The sequence below is a fragment of the Mesocricetus auratus genome, unplaced genomic scaffold, assembly GCF_017639785.1.
Source record: "Mesocricetus auratus isolate SY011 unplaced genomic scaffold, BCM_Maur_2.0 Super-Scaffold_100003, whole genome shotgun sequence".
NCBI classification, from domain to species: domain Eukaryota; kingdom Metazoa; phylum Chordata; class Mammalia; order Rodentia; family Cricetidae; genus Mesocricetus; species Mesocricetus auratus.
The window spans coordinates 109,717,293-109,737,719 of record NW_024429188.1 but is presented as its reverse complement, the minus strand read 5'-3'; the positions used below and the strand labels follow the sequence as shown (position 1 = coordinate 109,737,719).

General features: G+C 33.7%; 1 long non-coding RNA gene across 2 annotated transcripts in view; it reads right to left on the bottom strand.

Moving 5' to 3' along the window:
• LOC121140036 overlaps positions 1 to 20,427 on the bottom strand; it is a 121,783-nt gene that overhangs the window by 78,856 nt on the left and 22,500 nt on the right. For both annotated transcript variants that reach the window (XR_005876873.1, XR_005876874.1), the window contains exons 3-4: positions 4,527 to 4,682; positions 2,757 to 2,846 (exon numbers count right to left, since the gene is read on the bottom strand). This is a non-coding gene — a long non-coding RNA (uncharacterized LOC121140036). The remainder of the gene's footprint in view (positions 1 to 2,756; positions 2,847 to 4,526; positions 4,683 to 20,427) is intronic.

Below are 20,427 nucleotides of genomic sequence, written 5' to 3'. Positions count from 1 at the left end.
CATTATGGAATTCAGTGTACAGATTCCTCAAAAATACAAATAAATAAAATTACCATAGACCCAAGCATACCACACTTGTGCATATACCTAAGGAATTCTAAGTCAGCACACCATAGAAAAACATGGACAGCCATGTTAATTGATTTAATTTTCAAACTTGGAAGATATGTGACCAGCCTAGATGTCCATCCACACATTAAGAAATAAAATACTATTGTATCTTCACATATAAATTCACAACTAAATATGCTATTGAGCAAAATATTGAATATGCAGTAATATTTGTCGAAGTTCTTACTTGAAGCAAAATATTTTTGTCATTTTTGTCTTTCTAGTTACAACAAGACTTAAGCTATGGCCCTGAGTTACATTCCACCTCTAAGATTAAATAAACACAAGGACATAGTTTTGGCAGAGTCTGCAACGTTTATCTATTTAGTATTTAGCTAGTCTGTATTTGGCACCACTACAGAATGTGTTGTTAGCAGGACTAAAAGAAATTACAGTGAAGTAAAAAATATAAAAGAAGTAAAAGTAAACAAGTTGTGCAGTTTGACACTGGTGCTATCAAATTCAATGTAAGGAACTAGAGTAGGTCTTCATGAATTATAGAAGAGAATGAAAAATGGAACTAAGTGTATTAATCACAAGTGTTACGAGTGAGTTGTCATTTATTAACAGTCTATTCAACACTCCACTTTTTCCTTATTGCATAAAATTTTAACTCTCTAAACAAATCAAGAATATGACCTGCATGTAATTAAAAACAAGGAAATAAAAACAACAGAAACAAACTTGAACTGGAGAGATATTTGAGGAGATAAAAGCAGTGACTGCTCTTCCAGAGGATCTAGGTTCAATTCTGAGCACCCATATGGTGCTTTAAAACTATTTTTAACTCTAGTCCCAGGGGATCTAACACTCTCTTCAGTCCTCCATGGGCACTACATGCATGATTCATAGACACCCAGCCAAACAAACATGAATACACATAAAATAAAAATATTAAAACAAATTTAAAATGTATGGCTGTAGGTTAATAGGATGAGAATGTAGTTGGTTTTCTTTACTCTTTGGCCCAGCACCCAGCTCCCAAATAAATGCACACAGACTTATTCTTATTTATGAATGTTTTGCCTTTGCTTGGCTTGTTGTTTGTCAGCTTTTCCTAACTTACATTATCCCATCCAGCTTTGGCCTCTGGGCTTTTAACTTGCTCTATTCTATATACCTCTCTTTCCTTCTTACTCCATGGCTGGCTGCATGGCTGGGTGGCTGGCCCAATGTCCTACTCTTCTATTTTCCTCCTGCTATTGATTCTTCATGGCCAACAACCACACCAATATCTCTCTTGCTTAGATATTGGTTGTTCTACTTTTTATTAGACAAATTAGGTACTCTAGACAAAGAAACACAGCTTCACAGAGTTAAACAAAAGCAACATAAATGAATGCAACATATATTTGCATCATTAAACATATATTCCACAGCATAAACAAATGTAACACAAATGTAATATATCTTCAACTAATATTCCATAACATGAGATGGTGGAAGACCAAACTCCTACCAGTTAGGATGGTACTTTAATCTATAGAAGATAAAGTAAGAATGTATACATACATCCACACATCTAAAATAAACTGGTCAAATGATGCTGGTACAGGCTGTTTAGCTGATTTAAACATAAATGGTACAATTCTTTAGCGCTGCATGTTGCCACAGCTGTTCATTAAATTGAATAAAAGAAAATGCAAATTGCCATGGCCATAATGTGAATGTAAGTGTGCTCAAGGTTGCTGACAAAGTGTACAACTACAGTATTCCAACAATTAAAAAAAAGTAGCAATAATGTTTTCTGCCTTATTGAATGGGAGATGTACTTAAACAATTTGTAGGCACCTGTTTTTCTGTGAGCAAGCCAGTTAAACTATGTACTTCAGTAAACATCTGGACGACAATTAATCCTCCAACATCTGAGACAGAATCAAGCTTGTAGTTATTGAGTCCAGCAATAAGTTAGATAAGGACATCAGGTAATGTACAATCTTCTATTGTCTTGGTTGTATTCTATGATATCCCTTACTCATCTTACAGTGGATCATTTTATTCCACATGAGCAAAAAAATGCTATATTTTCTTATAACTCAGTCTTATTTACCTATCTTCTACTTTTGCATCTCTCTTGAACCTTCCGTTAATGCCAATGGAATCAATTATTATCATATGCAGTTAATTTCCATATATATAGTTCCAAATCAGATTTTTTTCTAAATTCAGAATGTCTCCATCTGTCCCCTTAATACCACTTTGTGGGTTCTGAAATGCCATTGCAAATTCAGATTGACCCAAACTACATTCATTTTTCGTCAACCTGCCTCTCTAGTGGTCTCATCTCAGTAAGCAGCAATACAACTTATCATTTTAGGAAGGCCACAAACTTCAGGTTCGTCTTTGATATTTCCACCTCAACAGATCATCCATTAGGAGCAGAAAACTGACTTAAACCAACAGATTGACATCTAGTCTAGCATTTTTTCATGGGCCCATGGAATAATGGGGTTCTAAGAGTATAATAAGCAAAGATTTAAAAGATGTAAACTAACCTGTCCCATCTTTTCTATATTTAGTCACCGGTATTTGTTCATAATTCATTCCCAGAGGGAAGGGGAAGGGAACATGTACTAAAGTGCAATTGTGAAAACTGGGCTGTACTCCCAGAGAGCTAATTAAAAATGTTAAGAGATCTTAATTACCTCTCACTGTCAAATGTGAGACAGGAGGAGTCCGGTAAATTGAAGGTCAGCTTGGTCTACATAACAATTTCCAGGCCAGCCAGTGAGACTCTATTTCAAAAATAAATAAAAGATATGAAAAAAAGACATTAACAACTCTGTTATTAAGTTCCCTGACAAAGTATGGCTAGATACATCTTTAAGATTTCACTGATATTGCTGACTTGTACGTAAGTCTTTTCCTGATTCTTCCAGCCTCTAGCTTCCTGGTTTGTTTCAGAGGACCAGTGCAGTGAGAACAAAGAAATCTGATTCAAGACAATTTCTGCAGTGGAATTGGCTTGTTTGAAGGCCTCATTTAATCAAAATGTACTATGACTTTGGGCCTGAATCATGTTCTGGGAACCTCTTACTGTGCCAGATGTGCTCCCTGTATTTGTGTATCACGGAGAACATAAGGTCAATAGGCTAGGTTGCTGGCTGCAGAGAAGCATGGATGAAGGTAGGGAAAGGGTGAAGAATGTCAAGTTACCAAGAAATGGAGTGAGAGCATTGATAGTGGGATATCACTATTCTACACAGAAACATTGAAGGACTTTTTACTGTCCCTGGTTTTAGGATTCAGAATGTTGTCTCAGTCAGTCTAGTAATCAATAATGCTTTCACATGCTTTAAAAGACTCCCTGGTTAGTAGAGAAGAAACATTCACAGCAAGAAGAATTTTCACATTCCCAAAAAGTCATTACCTATGTAAATAAATATATTCAGTGGGCTCCTGTAAAACAAAACTATTGATGTACAATGCACTCCAACGTTTGATGCCTCTCTTAAGACAGTCTTGATGACCACAAAAAAATAAACAGAAATGGAAATAACTACAACCAATAGCACCAAATACTTAACTGCACTCACTGCTGAGAGTATAGGATAGAACTGTCATTGTTGATAAGAATAGAGATGTTCATATATGTGTCCATTTGTTTTTACCTCCTGCCCACCTCAAAATACCAGAAAAATTAATATATGAAAGAGGAGATTAGAAGAGTTAGTTCTCTTAGTCACTGATATGTCTCCCCTAAAATTTTCTTTAAAGGTAAGGGAAACGCTAGTTAAGTGGAAAATGAGATGGATGCTGTAAAATTGACTGGGTTTTAATAAAAAGAAGTGATGAGAGACTTATGGAATCTATCCAAGAATTCATTAGAGGACAAGAAAAGGATATTCAATAAGTGTGGCTGAAGGTAAAACTAAAGAATGAATAAAAGCCATTTTGTGTTTATGTCCTACTGAGTTAGACTCCACAATAAACAGACTGCAATGCACCTTTATCACTTCATGTAATTCTTTAATGTGGCATTTTTCCTTCAGTTACCACTACCCATTTAGTGGACTGAAGTCTGAGAGAAGTAAAAATTTATGGGTATTGAGATATTTCCATTTTTCTTTTATCACATCTATATTAAGTTTATGAGTTCATGCATCAACATTCTTGATTTTCTACTTTTCCCCCATTTTATTAGCTGACGAAGATAAAAGAAAATAAGTATAAACCATTCAAATAACTATACAAAAAGTCCTGATGTAAATCAAGAATGGAAATGCAGTTAAAATTCAATTGTTATCTCACTTGAAACATCATTGCATAGTGAATATTCAGCACAGTAATCATTAGTTATTTTTATATCACTTCAAAATTTTGTGCATATTAGTTTACAGATTGGCTGTAACATGTAAACTGGATAAATTTGAAATATGAAATGTGAATACAATGTATTGTCCTTCATGACTTACCAGATGATGTAATATGAAATGAAATAAAAAAGATCTCTGTCCCCCAGATCTTCCTTTTTAGAAATATTCATCAAATCAGCTAAGTTTTGAAAATTCACTTGGCAGTTTTTCTTCTTAAAGATTAAGGTTGAAGCACCTCAGCATGTAATTTTCCACCTTCAAAGAAGTAATGAAGAATTACAAGTCATTTAGAGTTTTAAATTTTTATTTTTTCAAAGTGTAGGAGTATTACTGTATTATGGATAGGTTTACATTTTAAAAGCATAAATACATTTAATATCAATTTTCATGGGACTTGGGTTACCAGCTCCAAGATTATCCAATTTCTTCAGGTAATTTTGGGAGGCCCTGTTAGTCAGATGTTGCACTCTACCATGGCCTGGCAGCTCTCTCTGAGCTTGGTTACATGAAGGAATCTCTCCCCCTGGTAGAGGTCTTTCTGGTCTCTAGCTGACCTTACATGGAAATTTTCTCTAAGCTTGGATGCTGGACTTATCTTTTGACACCTTGACTTAATTCCCTACAAACACTCTTCCCTTGCTCTCAATATTGTAATTATATGATATGCTCAAGCTACTTTGATAGGGCCATACTGCTTTTAATCCAGCTATACAATAGGAACATGCTACTTACAGCCAGTTAGGTAGTTCCCCTGTTTCTGTCGAATGGAACAATATACAGTATTTATTGGTTGATGAATAAAACACTGATTGGGGAGTAGCCAGGCAGGAAGTATAGGTAGGGCTACCAGACCAGGTGAATTTTGGGGAGAGAAAAGGAAGAGAAGCTCCCAGAGAAGTGTTATGCAGCCAATGAAAGCATAACATGCTGACGCATTATCTGGTAAGCCAAAACCACATGGAGATACACAGTTTAATAGAAATGGGTTAATAATTAAGAGAGAGCAATACAGTAAGAAGACTGAGCCATTGACCAAACAGTTGCCGCTTTCTTATAATTACTTTCTTGTGCATCATCTTTGAAGACGTATCTTTGCAATTTGCAGTTTTTAATTTTTATTTAATGATAATATACATATATATATAGTAAATTCTATTCTAATTCATTAGGATTTTCCTTATTCTGTGGGTTATCTTTTTTCTTGATACTGTTGTTTAAAGTAGATAAGCTTTCAATTATATGCTATTTTAATGTATCTGGTATTTTTGTTGCTTGTGATATAGTAGTCATAGTGATGAAAATTGATAGTGAACAAAGTAATATGCATGCTATGCTATGTCATTTAAATAAAGAGTAAAAATGGTTAAAATTAATCTATACACAGAAACTAACATGCTGTTTTAGATTATAAAAAACAAAATACATGCATATTTAATAATTATACCTTTCTTAAAACAATAAATACACAAGACACATGAGCATAACCTTTGGTTATGGCCAATTTGGTGTTGTTTTAATGTATTAGAACAGTAAATGTCATAATGAAGTATTTTAAAATAGGAATATGTATATTCAAAACTTTTAAAATACATAATTTAAGTGTGTGAATTTAAAAAGAAAAGCCTTTTCCCAAAAATGGTATACAATATCCAATGAACACAGGCTAAAGAAGCAAATAAAGACCTGTGATTATGGGAAGGCCTTCATTTAGTTGAAGTACTTGGATCAATATCTTTGCACAAGGAAGGTAGTCTGAACTCTGGAGGAGATTCTTTCTGAAGGACTAAACCTGGACTATTTAAATGTAGTTTGAGGTTACATACACTTAACCCCATGGTTGCATTATCGACTCTGACCCTGGTATACAGACTGTGCCTTAAACCTCATCAGAAGTAACAATAAATTCCATAATTCTTAGCAGTTTTAACTATAGTGACCCAAAGAATTGATGAGGACTGGAAGAAAGGTCTGCCTTTGAACTAAAAGCTATATATTTAAGTCACTTTCAAGGTAATCTTCTAGGGCAAACTACCATGCATTTGTAAGCAGTTAATGAGTAGTAGAAATCCCTTTGAGGATTCATAGATACTTTTCATTTGCAGAGTTAAAATTAATTTGCAGATTAACTTTGAAGGGCATTCTTCTGTAATCTTTTCTCTAGAACATCCAAGCATGAAGAAGAAAGTTCACTTTGTCAATATATGCTTTAAATTGTTGAACTGACAAATTTATAAACCAGCATTTCCCCCCAAAACTTTGACATGGCTTCTAACCTCTTGAAATATCTCAGAATGTGTCAGCTTAGTAAGAGTGTGCATAACCTTCGAATATGCAGCCAGATACTTGTAAGAAAATTTACATTCACAGGAGGAAATATGAAAGTAATTGGTAAATTTTTATCTTAGTAATTAAATTTTAGAAGATACATGTTTCCTGGGTGAATTTTTAGACAATAGGCAAACATTCTTTTCTACTTTATAATTTTAATATTTATTGAAAATATATTCTGATCATGGTTTCTTCTCCCTCAATTACTCCTCAATCTTCCCAACATACCCACACTCCCAAATGCACAACTTTCTTGTCTGTGTCATTAGACAAACAGGGAACAACAACAATAACAAAACAGAATCTGACAAACCAAACAAATAGAAAAGAAAATATCCAAAGAAAAAACTTTCAACAGCACAGTCTGTGCATGCTGCCAAAGTCTCTTTGATTTCTTGTGTGTGTGTGTCAGCCTTCATGTGTACAGATGACTTTGTTTCTTTGCTGTCCTCCATTCCCACTGAATCTTATAATTTTTCAGCCTCTGTTTTGCTCAAAGTTTCCTGAGTCCTATGGGGAGGGCTTTGATGGAGTCATCTCATTTAGGCTTCTCACTCTCTGAATACTCTCCAGTTGTAGGTCTCTGTGTTAGTTCCCACCAATTGTGGAGGAGTGTTCCCTTTACCTCACATTCTTGTCAGCATGACCTGTTATTTGTTTATTGATATTGGCCATCCTGACTGCAATATTATAAACTATCAAAACAGTTTTTTCCCATTTCCCTGATTACTAAGGATGTTGAACATTTATTTAACGGTTTCTCAGCTATTTGTGTTTACTCTTTTGATAATACTCTAGGTCTGTAAAGAATTTTTAAATTGGGTTATTTGTCTTCTTGATATCCAGTTTTGCTTTTAGTTATTCACATATTTTAGAAAATAGCCTTCAGTCTGATGGTAAAAATATTTTCGCTTTCGTGGGCAGCCACATTATATGACTGTTGGTGTTCTTTGCTTTAAAGAAGATTTTCAGTTTCATGAGGTTCCATTTATTAATTTTTGATCTTAGTGCCCATGGTATCATTTCAGATAATCTTTTCTTGTGGAAATGAGTTCAAAACTATCCCAAACATTCCATTCTATCAGATTCAGTGTATCTACTTTTATGTTGAGGTACCTGATACATTTGGAGTTGAGTTTTATATAAAGTAATAGATATGGCTCTATTAGCATTCTTGTACATGCAGCCACCTAGTATGACCACCACCAATTTTTGATGTTTTTGTATTTTTTATTCCTGTTTGCATTTCTGGCTTCTTTGTCAAAAATGAGATGACTACAGTGTGTGGGCTTAGGTCAGAGTATTCAATTCCATTGATCAACGTTTAACAAACTTTCCAAATGTAATTCAGATTTAAATTGGTTTGCAAAGTTTAATGTGGATTTGAAGACCACACCAAAAAATTATTCAGTAATAGGGAGCACACCAGTGGTGATGCAACTGACATTGAATCTTTTATAATCTCTTTCTGAGGAGTTATATTGGTGATTAAGAGAATGATTGCTACGGAATGTGTCTTTTCGAGCCCACATCTGTCTGATTCATTATCTTCAGACATAAAATGAAGAAAACAATAGTCATAGATCCTGCTTCTTAGGCATAACTGCATATATGATGTTTGCTAATTGGATGTTTAAGAATTTCTGTAATTGCTTACTCATTCTAGAATGCTCAGCTAAGTTGTCAACTACCCTTAGAAGCCTTCCCTATTACCTCTCTTCCCTAATAGATAATGTACCCTCCTCTGTATTCTTGCAACACTCTTTTATAACATTAACGAGGCACATAATTCAGTACTCACTGACCCACCACTCTCAAATATGGATAGATAAAGTCATTTCGTGTGCATTTAGCTGTTTATATCATGGGCACTGTGAAAAGCTGTCCTACATTTTAATTTACTTATGGGTCTGCTTATTATTTACTTATTTGGGGGAAAGAATGTACATAAAATAAAAGTATTATCAGAATAAAAATAAAAGTGTTATAATACATTGACAAGAACATGATCCATTCTCATAGAATTTGTGGAAAAGCATTTAAAAAGTTCCTAAAGATATTTTTATGAAAGAACATGTCTGCATTTTGCAGATATATGAGACAATCCATTTCAAGAAAATTGATGCTGTTCTATGAAGTCTCCTATCTGACACGTCTACATGATTTACAGGATAAAAAAGGGAAATGGTAAAAGGTAAAATAAGTGGCTACTCAATAGGGGAAATGAAACCCACATACCTGTCTTCAGACCTCTAAATGTTAAAATCATTCATTTTGGAAGACTCAATAAATAGTCAATTCAAGTCATAGCAGGTAGTATAGTATTGTTCAGAGATGTGCAGGAAGAAATTTTAAGAACATGTCGCCCATATTACCAAGACATTGGGGGACTGTTTTTTGGTCATTTGTTGATATTTGTCATTGTTTAGGGAGATTGGTTACAAAATATTGTTTGTTACGATTTGGGAGAAAGTTGAACAGAGGGGATTAGGTTCAGAATGTTTTGGAAAACAAAAGAAGGAATGGAAATATGATAAAGTAAAAGTGTAGATAACTGAACCTACTGTGAAAAGAAAAAGAGAGGATATATATGATGAGATTAAAAGGTATATTATTGAATCTACTTTTAAAAAGTAACTACTAGTTTTAAATATTTTACACTGGAATGGACATTTGTATATTGTATACAGATATTGAATATTGATATAAATTAGAAATTAATTGGTTAAAACATACAATATATGTTCCTAATATTATTCAAGATATTGAACCTATACAGCTCATTTATAAATGTAACGCAAATTTCTAGCCTTGAAAGCTGTTATTGCCAAATATATAAGATAATAAGGACATGTAGGTAAGTAATTAGTAACCTATTACAATCTAACTTGTAGTCACATTAGCTACGTTTCAAAAATCAAACAGGGATATATTTTAGAGAAACAGATCATCTTCAAACACTTCAGAGATCTACAGAATATGGAATTTAAAAAGTTTAAATAGCATAAGCTGTTTTTTATGACAATAAAGCATGTCTGCTCCTGGTAATACCAATCAACTTTAGAGAAGATCATGAGTATCGAAGAAACTCACATGGAGTTTACTAATTGTGGCAAAAGTAGCCAATGGTAAATAAGTTCCCTTGCCTTGATTTCTGACAGTATGCTGCCCAAATTGGACAAGCAGAACACCAAGAAAAGTGACTGCAAACTTTGCCAAGACACAGTGGGACAGTCCTTCAGAATATTCTGCTTCCCAGAAATGTAGGTTAGAGATGCTAGGCTTATAGGCCAAATATGGATGCCACAATGTTGCAGAGGAATCTTGGGTGACTGTCCAGGCAGCCAGCTGTTTTTTGTCATTTCTCACATTTTTTGCAAGTCACTTGCTCATACTTCATGCATACTCAGCTAATATTATCTCCTTCTTGAGTCTCTGAGGGAGTTGCAGACTAGATAGTTATAGTTTTCCTTGTTACTAGATTCTGAGAAGAAACTCACTAAACAAATGTAAAGTATGTATTGTTGAGAGACATAAAAAGATAATTTTGAGTTGGTAATACAAATTTTAATAGAAAATAAATTAGGTACAAGACTTTGAACTCACCAAAATAGGATAGATAATGGAGTGTTTTCTCTGAATTTGTCAAATGCAAATGGACTAGACATTGTTGATGTAATTACTGCCTGTATACATTGTATATACTTATTGTACTTATTGTATATAGTTTTTCTTATGTTAGTTGTAGCTTTCTATTTTGTGTTAGACAAAATAGGGAACTATGGTGATATATTGTTTATGATTTATTAAAGTCACTTGAGATCAAAATAGCAAAGCAGCCATAATAGTTAGCCATACAAGCCATGCAGTGTTGGCACACATCTTTAATCCCAGGACTCAGGAGACAAAAGCAGATAATATCTCTCTGAGTTCAAGGCCACCCAGGGCTACATGAGAATGAATCAGTCTAAAAAAGTAACTGAGTTCACACCTTTAATCCCAGGATTCGTGAGAGTTATCTAAGACAGGAACAGGGTCTCAGAGCTGGCATTCATCCCCCAGCCACATTGAAGATAAGAAGGTATTGATTCTACAGCCACACTGAAGAATGGCAGTAGTCTGAGGCTTGATGAGAGCTCATGGAGACAGGATCAGTCCTTTCAGCCTGAGGTAGAGGTAAGAGAGAGTGGCTTGGCTGCACTGCTTCTTTGATCTTCAGCTTGACTCTTGAACCCCAATATCAGACTCTAGGTCTTTTATTTTTCATATTACAATCAGCTAACTGTTAATATGGAAAACATCATGGGAAAATAGTAAATAGAAAATATGTACATGCTATCTGTATTATTAAATTTACTCAATTTACAAGACAGCACAGCCTTTGTATCTTTGCAAACCAGAGAAAAGGCAAAAATGTGTTTTCATAAATGCATAAAATATGCAATGTCTCCTGCCTGATTAGCCAACACATTTGATATGCACATAAGGAAGAGGAATGAAGAAGATGAAAGGGTTGGAGTATGTCAATTATGGATGGTGAAAAGGTCTACCTACTTGTTACTTTGCTTGTGAATTGTTTGGCTTTTCAAAAACCTAAACTTTTTATTTTTTAAATTTCAATTAAATTCATCACCTCTAGATCCAAAAATTAACAATCTCCCATGAAAACCTAATGTACAGGTGATATATACCTCTTCATTCAGTTTTTGTAATTGTGTTTGGGATAACAAGTGTGCACAGGTATGTATATGTGTGAGTGCACATGGAGGTCATAGATCAACCCCAAGAGCCATTCATCTTTGATTTCGAGACACCCATCTTCCAGCGGGACTTGGGGATCACAGATTCAGCTAGGCTGAACAGCCAACAAAATCTAGGTATCCTAGTGTCTGTGTCTCCTCAGAGTTGAGATTCCAAAACCAAGCCACCACAGTCAGATTTTATGTGAGAGCTAGGGATAAAAAACAGAGCCCATGACTGTTCTCATGTAGAGTACTTTACCTGTTGTTATCTGCAGATGGAAGTTGCTGTTCCTTCTGGTCCTGCAGGTGTTTAGTCCCAAATTAACACACAGAGGCTTATATCAATTAAAAAACTGTTTTGCTGCTGTCTCAGGCTTCTTGTTGGCTAACTCTCTCTTAATTATTAACCCATTTCTATTAATATAAGCATTTTCAAGTGGTCTTGGCTTACCAAAAATGCCTGGTATCCTATCTTCATGGTAGCTACATGGCATCTCATCAGTGGCTCCTTTCTGTCTTTCCTTCCCAGCATTCTCCTTGTCTGGAAGCCCCACCTATACATCCTGCCTGGCTATGGACCGATCAGTGTATTATTACACCAACCCTACTAAAATACTTTCTCTTTAAATACTGAAATAGGTATTCAGGAGAGCAACACTTAAAAGCTGATAAACCAGAATTTAAAAAACAGTTTGTGTTGTAGGTTCATGACACAGAGAGGAGATAGAAGTTGAGAAACTATGATAGCAACAGGTGCAAACATGTTGATAAAATAATGGAGGTATTATGTGATACAAATAGCTGGGAATATTTTGACTATGAAAATTAATAAAGATGTATGACTAACTTTGCTGCAGATACAATTGAAATATAAAGCTATCTCTCCACATTAATTCATTTGCTCCTTTATCTATCAAAGAAATTTACACCATACCATATCTTGCCTTCTCTTGCAACTTTGAAGCCCAGAGTCTAACGTATTCACAATTTTAACTTTGAGACAATCTCTAACAGACTCACTCATTGTTTAGAATAATGTTAATTTTTTTCAGTTCTCTTACAGTCTTCCCCTGAATGTAGCAAATTTCAACTTCATTTGTATAACAAGAGTAGAAATGTATAGAAGACCTGTCCACAGCTTGTTAATTATCTGTATTTTCTACCGTCCAGTGCAAAGTTTGGCTTTTTTTTCTACAAAGAGCCACAGAACTGAATAATTTAAACTGTATTAGCTAAAGGGCATGAAGTCTGAATGTCTATAATTATCTCAAATGCAAAAATAGTTATTACCTTATGAAACATATGAAAACAGGGCCAGGTGTGACACATAATTTACCAAGTCCTCTTTTACTAAAGCTATATGGGATACAGTAGAGGAGAGAAAAATTGTTCTTCCTTTATTCTTTCTTTTAAGCTAAGGCAAAAAGCTCTTGTTTCTGAGGAAACTAGACTGTGTAACAGTTTTCTTCAGATGTTAGAGTTAAGACATATACCAGGCTTTGCACCTGTTAACAACTACAATCTTCTGTGCGCATATGTTTAAGCCATTTTCTTGAATGCATTTATCCAACTACAATAAAATGAGCTGTTTTATGCTTGTATCCCCACTAGTTAAAAAGCTTGAATGAGTCAAGATGCTTGTTTTATTTATTTTTATATTCTTAGCACCTAGTAATCCTTTGTCCTTGTACATAGTATGCATTCAATAATTGCTTGTCAGGCTGAATGGAGCTGTAGTGCTTTTTATCATGTTATTTGGGTGCCTTTTTATGTGGTCACTTTTCCTTTTGCAAAATTTTACTCTGTTGTAAAAAAATACTCTAAAACCAAAGCCCTCCATTTTGAGAATGGAAGGAGGTGTATTTTCAGTACAGTTGACACCATCATAAGGTCTTAAAACAATCTTTGTGACATCCTGTACTTGCAGCTTGGATTTGCTGCAAACTATTGTTTTCATTTTCTCTAAGAAAAACTCTACCTAACCACAATTTCTTGTTGGTTTTAATTGGAGCCTGTTTGTTTCCACATCATTCTTATAAAATCTCATGTCTTACATCTTTTCCCCTTTATTATTACAGAAAAGAAGATACAACATTTTTCTCATGTTGGCTCTTCAGTTTTTGTATCCTGTTGGTAAAAGTTAATTCACAGGTAGTGACTACACACAAGCACATCTGAATGCCAGAAACAGACACTAATCTTCATTTTAAGCAGATATAAAAACTAAATGTATGTTCCTTTTAGCAAGAAATAGTGAAGAACTATTAAAACATGCCTTGTTTTAGCAGTATAAAAGGAGTGTATATTCCTTATGCAAGCTTTGTGAATAAAGGAAAAAAGAGGGACAAGATTATACACATTCTATATATGATGTATTGTCATTTCGTTAGACAGATTTAAACTTTACGTTTCTCAGTTTCTGCTCGTCTTAAACGGGTTTCAAACAATACCTATCTTCTAATATTGCACTGTGATTATTCTTAAAATAAGAAATGGAAACTGGGCGTTGGGGGTGCAGGCCTTTAATCCCAGCACTCGGGAGGCAGAGGAAGGCAGATCTCTGTGAGTTCAAGGCCAGCCTGGTTTACAGAGCAAGTTTCAGGAAAGCCTCCAAAACAATACAGAGAAACCTTGTCAAAAAAAACAAAAAAAATTAATGTATGTTCTCTGAAAGAGGTTCTCACCACAGTAGGTTCTCAATAAACAAAAGACAAGTAATTCTGATTTTTGAAAACATTTTCCATGTAATTAAAGCATTTTAGTTTCAGTAATAAATTTTAATACTTCAAATTTATTATAACACTTGGTAGTACTATTAAATATTTTATACAGATACTACAATTCTCACAAATGTCATAAAATAAACAGAAATAATGTATAAGGTTCATTATTGTGAATGTTATTTGAAATTTTATATAATCTTATCTAATAATTGTGAGATTAGATTGGAACAGTCTAGGAAATATTTATTATGAACATCTGTAGTTCTACTGTTATTTATATATATTTAAGACCATGTATAAAAATATATACTTTGATAATATTTAAGGAAATCCTCATTTTAGCTTTTACGTCGAATAGTAAATGAATACTGGCATGTTTATGAAATTTTAAAGGAACACTCACATTCAAAATAATTCATCACACTCACTATAATAGTCACATCTTTGTGAAACTCTCAAAATTGTATACTATTGTTCATTATTTATTAACTCCATCCATGAGGCAATTTTAAGGGCATAAATGCATACATAACTGTTTCCTTCTCACACTTCTAGTTATTCTTTCCTATTTCAGTGATGAACTATTTAATGAGTAATAGTGAATGTAGAGTACTCAATAAAACTATGGCTGTGGATACAAATTATAATAGATAAGTATGGTAATTACCTATCTGAAAATCACATAAATGAAGAATGTTAGCAATAACACCAAAACACAACTTATCAATTTACCTAAACTGTTGTTTCTCACAAGAAATATTAATAGCAAATGAATAAGAAAAATTAGATCAAGTTAATTCAAATAATTCAAACTATAGCAAAAATTACCCATTTATACTTTTAATGCAGTGAGGAAGTAGAAAGATCAATAAAAATTAGTCACAGTACTGGAGAGACTCTAGCATAACTCTTCAGTGGATAACTTGCTTGCAACTATTAGAATTGATAAAAACACTGCCTTTGTCCCAAAAACTCCACATATGGAAGGTTTTCTTAGGGAAATCATCAACAAAAAGGTGTTAAGAAGCATATTGAACTATTAAGCAGCTCTCATGACTGATATATATAAGAATAAAATCAAATCTTGAGAAAGAACTTCAAATTATCATTTTTTCAGTCACAGTAGGACAGAAATTCATTAAAAGAAACCAATAGTATTTTTGAGAAATGATGTTTAAGATGTAAAATATTAAAACTACTTAGTCGTTTTACAAGACATTTCCTTTTTAAAGGGAATAAATAATATTTAAAAGATCTGAGAAGAACTTAGTACAATTTTCTCCCAGATTAAAAGAAATGGTTAATTAAATGCCCTTACTTACTTCCATATAGATCGTTTAGTGAGGATCTTCCTATAATTGCAAACTTGTACTGCATTCCATTTATCAAGACTTACTTTGTTCAAAAATTTTCCTTTCATAATTCCATCACTATGTATAATATTTGACTTTATTTTCCTTATTGATTCATTTTAGAATTACTTATTTTGTATGAATGATTATTTTTACAGGTACGTATGTTTGCATAGTATATATGTGCCTGATGCCTAAGGAGGTCAGAAGAAAGAATTGGATCCCCTTTTAATGGGCTTACAGATGGCTGTAAGCCATTGTGTGAAGGTTAAAAACTCAACCCACATCCTCTGGAAGAGCACCAAGAGATTTTTAACTCTTGAATTTATTTAGTTTTTAAAGTATGTTTGTCTTACTTTTTTAATTTAAATTAGAAACAAGCTTGCTTCACATGTCAATCCCAGCTCCCTCACCCTCCCCTCCTCCCCTGCCCCCCACCAACTACCCCAATCTTGTACCCCATCCCCTTCCATGGGGAACCTTCAAAGTCTCTCATATCATTCTGGACAGGGACTAGACCCTCCCCCATATGTCCAGACTGAGAGAGCATCCCTCCATGTGGGATGGGTTCCCAAAATCCATTTGTACACCAGGAATAAATACTGATCTAATGTCCAAGGTCCCATAGGTTGATGAGGCCTTCTCACTGACACCCACGTTCAGGGGTATGGCTCAGTTTCATGTATTTTAGACTTTTTTTTCATTTCACAAAGAAACTTCATGCTCCCAACATTTTGTGAAATGTGTGTAAATTACCCAAAAAGAAGATCTAACAGACCGAAGGAAAAGGCAGGGAGCTTCCTAGGCTCATTTAATTACGTGACTGTTCTTTGATTCCTGGCCCAAATGTATTCCTCTATAATAAAATACCCTTTTTTATACAAGGTGGACTAAACTTCTGTTACTCCTAATATACAGCAAGCATTCTTATTGGTCGATGTCCTCTTTTCTAATACTGCTCCCTCTGCTAAGCTTTTCACAACCCTTATACACCAAATTGCAAAAGTTCAAGGAAAACTTACATAATGAAACATTCCCTTGGATCTCTTAGAATGGTTAATCCGGGTATCATCCCCAGAATTTGGGATATGAAATTAATACCTATTCCAGTTCTGATGTCTGCTAACTCTAGCAGTAAATAATGGTACTAATTATGATTATCATGCAAGAGCAAAACAGAATCTGCTTTCAGTTTCAGTTGAGGTTAAAAGAATCACTTCTTATAAAATAACAATGTGTAGTATGTAATAAAGATAATATATATGAATACGATTTAAAAGGCTGTTAACATACATTACATTCACGGGAAAATTTAGACAACCCCTTCTCGTCTTCCATCCTTCAGACAAAATGGACAACTACCACCCAGGGCTGCTCACTGATAAGATAAGATGTAGCATTATATGGTCATCGAGAAGGTGAAAAAGAAAACATGAGAAATTCTCTAATATCAGCAATTTAGAGAGGTAAAATCAGATATATATGTTCAAAAAAAACAGGCACAGAAAAAAATGAACTAGAAAAGATGAAAACTACTTGTCTCAGCATGAGTGATATCATATCCTGAAGCAGTCCATACAGAGTTGATTATAGATAATTGCATAGATTATAGCACCTGTGGTTCTCAATCTCTTTGTTTCTTCACATGCTTCAGTAACATTCTGGGCAGTTTTTCTATCTGGACGCTTGTCAGATGGCATTGAACTGATTTGTGTATGTTGATTGGCATGCATGAATTTATGTTTAGAATTTTATTGATTTATATGACAGAAAAAGCATCTTTATAGTGTATAACACTATAAGCATTCACACAAGAGTGTAACAGAATTCAGAGTATCAACATGTGAGAGGACTCACATCCTGTGATTCATTTCCCATTAAATATCTCTTACAAATGACATAGGTGACAAGGTTGATCTCTTATAAGTGTCTGTTTTTTTCACTAAATGATGTCCATATAACAGACCTACTTTTGTCTTTAATGCACTACTATGATGTTCATAATAACCAATATTTACATAGAACTTTGTCAAACCCCAAAAGAGCAACAGGAAGCTTAGTGTAGGGAAATTAGTTTAGAAAATAATAGACACAGCAAATTCTCAAGGCAGTATCATATTATTATATATGTTCATTTATGCAAAAAAGCATATTTTAGTTATTCAATATTATATCTATTTAGAGGTGTTGCTTTTGCCATATGGTTTCATGTAAGCTTTATAACACTACTCATGTGCCAAGATATTTCTGAGTAAAATGGTTATCCTGTTCTTGGTAATATTTCTTCTTGTAGACACCACTTATGATGTTTAATTTTATTTGTTTACTTTATGAATTTTATAAAACACACTATTCATTTTTATTTATATTTAGTGTGTGTTTTACATGCATATATTTTACCAAGTGCATGCAGTGCTATGGAGGTCATAAGAAGGAGACAGCTTCCTTGGATATGGAGGTAAAGCATCCTGTGGGTGCTGGAAATTGAACCCTGCCTCTGTGCATAAAACAGCTAGTGCTCTTAGGACATTAAACTATGAAAGTAATAAAAACATGTCCTTTCATAGAAGGCTGCCACAATTTGCTAAACAATTCTTATGACAGCATGAATGCTTGCTTCTTTATTGGAAGAACAGGAATTCAGATTCTGGCATCCACACAACAAGTTGTGTGTGAGTAACAGAGAGTCAGGAAAATCACTGTGTCTTGCTTCCTGCCCACCGAAGAAGATGAGAGTCCCAGGTAAAGAGACAGACCTTGAACTCAAGAAAATGGACAGACAGTGATAGAAATGGATATGTGTCACTTTCTTCTCCCATTCAGTATGTTCATAGAATGTGAACCCACACATATGCAGAGACCACACACAGATAGATAGATGGACAGATGGATAGATAGATGGATGGACAGATAGACAGGTAGATAGATAGATATAGATATACATACATAGTCGATAGATAAATATAAAGTTTAAGACAGCAAAAAAATTAAGTCAGGATTACATAAAAATAAAAGAAAAATAATTTTCATAACAAAAATTTCAATAGAATAAAGACATTGTGCAGAATGGGATGAAGTATTTTAAAACTGTATATTTGATATTACACAAAACATCAAATAATTTCAGACAAATCAATGATTTATAAAGTACCCTAGTTAAAATATACTCGAATAGACATTTCAGAAGAAATCATGAAAGACCAGTGAATACATGGAAAAATGTTCAACATAATGACTAATATGGAAACACATATCAGAAACATATCGAAGTATCAGACTTCTTTTTTCTTTTTTGTCACTTGTGTATTTTTTATTTTTAAATTTAAATTTAAATTGGAAACAAGTTTGCTTCACATGTCAATTCCAGATCCCTCTCCCTTTCCCTACCCTACTCCCACACCCTCTGACCAACCCCTCCAATATCCCCTGACTTACCCAGGGAGGGTGAGGCCCTCCATGGGGGGTGTCCATAGTCTGTCATTTCATCCAGGGCAGGGCCTAGACCCTCCCCCGAGAGTCCAAGGTGAGAGTGTATTTCTCATTGTTGGATGGGCACCCAAACTCCATTTGTATACCCAGGATAAATACTGATCTACTACCCAATGCCCAGTAGATTACCTAGACCTCCTCACTGACACCCATATTCAGGAGGTCTTGATCACCTTTAAATGAATATTATTAATGATAAAATGTGTTGGTGAACAGGGGGAAGGAAAGAACCTAGGAATACTCTAGATAAAAAAACAAACAACAACAAAACAGAACTACAGTATGATCTAATAATCCTATTACTATGTATACATCCAAAGGAAATGAAATAAGTATGCAGAAATATATGCATTCCCATGTTCACTGTCTATGACTCACAATAGCCAAAGTGCAGAATCAATTTAAGTTTCCATCAATGCAAGAATGGATTAAAAATGTGGACTGTATTCACATTAAAATATTATCCAAACTTAAGTCAGAAATTTTTATTATTTATGACAAGATTAATGAACATGAAATAAATCATGAAAAGAGAAATAAACAATGTTGAAATGTACTTTATGTAAATTATAAAAAATCAAACTCATAGATACAAACTCATGGAACAATAATTACAAATGAGAAGAGAATGGGTGGTGGTATTGATTAATTGTATTTTGTTATTGAAAATTTACATGAAATTTTTCTAATTTTTTCATTATTTTAAGCTAAATCTATCTTTGCCATTATTGGTTTGATACTTAAATAATAGTGTATAGGTAAATTCTTGATAACTATAGTTATAAATTATAAAATGTGTTACAAAGAAACTAGTTTTGCTTCAATATAATAAGATGAACTCATTAATGAAATTATTGCTATAAGTAAAGGATGTATAAATTGAAATAATCATGTTCAAGTTTTTAAAATACTATTGAACTTGTGGATGACCACCTTTCTACATTAAAGTTTCTAAGTTTAATTGACAAATTCACAAGTACAAAGCTGATTAGCATGTAGCATTTCATTGATTGAACTCACTGACAAATCTGCTTTATCTTTCTGTTAAATAGGGAAAATTATGTTTAGGATACATTTCATTATCCATTTTCTTTATATATTTTGAAGTAAGACAGATGCCATCTGCTGGCTGAAAGAAATATACAACATAACTGATTTTGAAAATACTTTCTGAAAACTAAGTTTTCTCAGTTATTTCATTGAACTTATTTCTAATCAATAACAGTATAAATTTTAAAACAAGATACACTGCAGTGTGAAATTTTAATTTTTCAAAATTTGACACTCAGTGGAGACTAGATTAAATGGAAGAAATAATCGCATTTTAAATCTTTTTTATAAAACTGACTTGTATTTTGAAACTTCT